The sequence below is a fragment of the Bison bison genome, unplaced genomic scaffold (assembly GCF_000754665.1).
Source record: "Bison bison bison isolate TAMUID 2011002044 unplaced genomic scaffold, Bison_UMD1.0 scf7180017845633, whole genome shotgun sequence".
Taxonomy (NCBI): domain Eukaryota; kingdom Metazoa; phylum Chordata; class Mammalia; order Artiodactyla; family Bovidae; genus Bison; species Bison bison.
Genome location: NW_011476206.1, coordinates 3,413 through 8,074, shown reverse-complemented (window position 1 = coordinate 8,074; position 4,662 = coordinate 3,413).

Here is a 4,662-nt window from a genome sequence, read left to right as displayed (position 1 = left end):
CTGCAATCCAAGGGGACCCTAGTTTGATTCCTGGGTTGGGAAGATCTGCTGGAGAAGGGAAAGGCTACCCACTCCAGTATTCTGCTCTGGAGAATTCCATGGGCTACAGTCCATGAGGCCACAAAGAGTCGGACATGACTGAGCCACTTTCACTTTCACTTTCCGCTTGAACTCCTCAAATACCTACTGAATTATTTGAAAAACTACACCTCACAGAACTGGTTACCATCTGCTTCCTTTCAAGTTCTATGCAAACCTTTTAGTACATCAAACTGGAATGTGGGGATGTTGTCAATACTGAGTTAGTAGAAATGAATATTTATGTTAATATCCTGCCACTTTTACCCTAGGCCTCTCACATAACCTTCAGTTCAAAATTTCATTGTCAGACCCTCACTTTGATTCTGATACTCACCTTGTCACAAACCTAATTGAATGCTATCACTTCTGAGTCTACTCTGATGGTCTTGCCTACAGACCCCAACTTTCCTCTTTCTGCAAAGAAAGGGGCTTATCATCCCATCATCCACATGCACACATCCTATACATCCTTCAGAGTGGACCGCAAGCCTAGAATTCTTCCTCAAGTCTTCTCCTATGAATCCTACTTTCCCCAACTATGGGTCATGGCTATGTTATGTTTCAACCATAGGAATAGTACACACAATGAGTGGTGGAGCTTCCTGAGACCTCAGGATTCAGAACCACCTTCAGAGAAAACTGGGATATGATGAAAGTGAAGATAGTCTAATGATCAAGAATTCATGCATCAAGGAAAAGATGATGCCTATATGACGCATTTGAATTACTAATTTTTCTTCTGAGTATGTTTTACCTTCAAAAATAGAACATAGGTTTGAGAGAAAAGAAATTAACTCCTTTAAGTTGCATCTTCATTAGGTCCTAACACAAGCCTAGAAACACACAAGCTAACTGACTTCATAATGTTTCTGCAAATCCCTGAGAGAAAATATCATCCAAATGGTTCATAAAGGAAATATGTCTGGGCAGTGCATGTTTGTTTTCTCTCTAGAGATAATGTTGTACTGATGAATCATTCACAAGGAACTAACTATAAACATAAGATTCTGTTATAGCAAATAGCAGTTGGGGCCCACGGTGTTATTTCACATATACTATGAATGTTTCTCACAACAGACTTCTCTTGCATGTTGTCTTAGTGCATTCATAGTATTTGTGATGAACTTTAGAATGAGCAGGTATTTGAGATGTTATTTTCACCAGATTTAATCTCCAGGAAATGGCAACCCACCCCAGTACCCTTGCCTGGAAAATCGCATGGACAGAGGAGCCTGGGAGGCTTCAGTCCATGGGGTCACAAAGAGTCAGACAAGACTGAGCAACTTCACTTTCCTTTCCTTTTCCCTGTGTCCCTAAGTTTCACAGATGCAGTAAACACTTTGTCACTTTCAGAAACAAAACAAAGGAAAGCTGTAAAAATTCCAGATATTTGAGTTTGAGTTATCTGCCATATTTATTTTAACATAAACTCATCTCTCTATCACTGAAGTTTTGTAATGATTTTAGCAAGATAGAACCTTTAATGTGCTCACTGCCAATGTCACAGTCTATGTGGGTAAAATTTCCCCAGAGATTTCAACAGTCACGTGAGACTTTCCTGCTATCAGGGGATTTAAAAAACAAAAAACAATAAAAATCAGGGAACGCTTTCAAATAGAAAAAGAAGTATCATAAGATGTATCCATCAGGATTCTAGCAGAAAAAAGATGGTCTATAGTGATATATTTGAAGCAGAGTCTAATGAAGAGGCTTCCTATGAGTGATGGATACAAGGTTACTAAATGACAATGAGAGGTCCAGTAACACTGAGGAAATTGTATCAGTACCCTAAGAGGTGAACAAAGGTGGAATCCAGAAGGAGAGTTGGGTGGAGAGATCTCAAGGAGAGGAGCTATGGCCTTCAACTTAAGGTAGCAACTACTCAGAGATGACCCTGCAGGGAGAGAGGCAGAACAGATATACTGGTCTTGCTTTTCTACCTTCAAGAGATCTCCTGCTTGGATTTCCTTTGGCAGAAACCAAGCAGAGGACCGACAGCAAGAGATCCCACTGATGTAGTCCATGCAGATCAGTCTCCCAGGCAACAAGTTAGATTGAAGGGGATAGGGGAGTGAAGTGTACATGTGCAGAGGCAAACGAAAACTATTTGATAGAGAAGACATTTTTATATTACAGTTAGGAGCATTTGAAATTTAGGACAGTACCTTAAAAGAGAGAGAGCGCCCACTGGTGGGGTTGGACCCGTGTCTTGTGAAAGTTTCCTAGTTGGGAGGACTTGTGCCTCTGCTCTGGTGGACAAAACTGGACTTTGTCTGTCTGAAGGGCAGTGCTGTGTCTAGCAGTGTGTGTTCAGGTGTCTATGGGCTTGATATGACTTTGGGCAGTCCTTCTGCTAATGGTCAGGTTTGTGTTTCTGTATTGCAAATGGTTTGGCGTGAAGTGTCCAGGACTGGAAGTTTTGGGTCTTTGGGTGGGCCTGGGTCTTAGTGTTGATATGGAGGCTTTTGGGAGAGCTCCTGTCGATTAATGTTCCATTAGCAAATGTGCTATTTGATGCAGAGATCTCTACCAGGGTCTAGCCCCGGTAGGATCCAGGGATTCCCTTGGGAGGATGGCATCGGGGAAAGAATAAAGGTATAAGGAAAGGATTTTGCAATTAAGAAAATAGAGGAGAGAAAAGAGGCTGATATTCCTTGGTTTATGCAGAAAGCCAATAAAGCCCCAGCATGGGACTTACTCTGTTCACATAGGCCACAGGCGCCCTCTCGAATCGTGGAAGGTGCCCCACCTTAGGCACCTTCTCGAGTGGGTCTTAGAAGCCCAGGCAGGAAAGTGAATGCAGAGAGTCCCTGTGCTCCATGGGATCAGCCTAAACAGGAAAAGGAAAGAGAAAGAACGACATGAGGAGACCAAGCTTTGATGAACAAGGCCCACACTTTATTTTCCAAAGTAGTTTTTATACCTTAAGTTGTGCATAGAGGATAATGGGGGAAGGAGTAGAGTCATGCAAGGGCAGCAGTTCTTGATCCTTATCGAAGCCAGGCTTTCTTTCTGCAAACTTATCATATGCAAAAGCTTTAGGTGATTTACATCATCTTCTGGCCAGGAGGCCTGTTAACATTTTATGACCCTTTCTTCAGAAAACTTATTTTTCTGTAAAGGTGATTATTCTAAAGTCAGGCGACACCCTCCAAAAGCATTAGATAAAGTTGCATTCCTATAGGGCAAAAGTGTGGTGGTCTATAACAAGAAAAGAATTAACTCAAGGGTCCAAGGTTACAAACATTAAAGCTACTACTTACATTTCTATACACAAACTATATTAATCAATATACTCCCAGGGGCACAGTAGGTAAGGGATATGGAAACTTGGCAGCAAGCATTAGCTCAACAAAGAAATCCTCTACTAGTTCTATGTAACAATTTTAACTCTCTGAGAAGCTCTGCATTGTTAGAATATCTCAAGCTTCCTGTGCCTCTCTTGGTTGGGAGGCTGTGAATCTGAACAAACCTGTCAGGCAAGCTAGAAAGTCATCAGAGGGGTTTGAATTGAAACACTCCTATTATGCCCAGGAGACTTACTAACTAGAGTTTTAAATTGATTTTCTTACAGAGAAATGTGGTCGGGGATAGCCCCCTGTTAATGTCAGAAGAATTGATGAACGTCGTGAAATAGTAAAACAGACAGATTTTGGTCTTGGCGTAGATGCTCGGGCAGGTCCAGGGGGGCCCCTTGAGCCCTGACTCGCTTTTGCATATCAGGACTCTCCGCATGACCTTTGTCATGGGTGGGAACTCCCGTGCTGGCTCCCGGCAGATCTCAAATCCCAAGGTTGTGCTCTGTGACAACCAACAGGGGTGGAAGGGGAGTTCAAGAGGGAGGGGACATATGTGTACCTATCACTGATTCATGTTGATATATGGCAATGTCTTCCAATTAAAAAAAATAAAGATGTCTAAAAAGATCAAACTGGTGCCTTTGAAAGACCTTTTACTTTAAAAGCAAGCAGATATGAATTAAAATTCAGCTCTATTGATTACTAGGCAAGCATTCAGATGGCTTTAGTCAAATTACTTATATTCCTGAGACTCACTGTCATCTTTTCCATAGGGTTGTTATCAGAATTAATTTAAATAAAATGACATATAAAATATTTTTGTATAGAAGAACAGTCATGTTAATCTGTACTATACTTAAATGGCATTGACAGAAAAAAATGAGATATATTTAATAGCAGAAAGAGAAGAGAAAAAAGCAACAAGAGAATCTGCCAACTTCCACATCTCCATGAACCACAGAATAATGGTGCCAGAGAAGCTCATACTTCACAAACTTCTCATAGGTGTGGATTGAAATAACACAGCAGATATTACATCAGTGGGGCCTACACTTAACATAGGCAAGGTTTCTTATTTGAATTTTCCCAAATTGAATCTTTGAACTCTACAAAATGGATCATTACCTGGTTATGTCAATTTCATAAACTCTTAAATTTGTTGATATTGTGCAGAAGGACAGGTAGGAACCAGGAGTGCTGGGGAATGAGCTGGGAAGATATTTAATTCTGGTTAACTCTCACTGTATCGATTTCCCAGATGATGCTAGTGGTAAAGAACCCC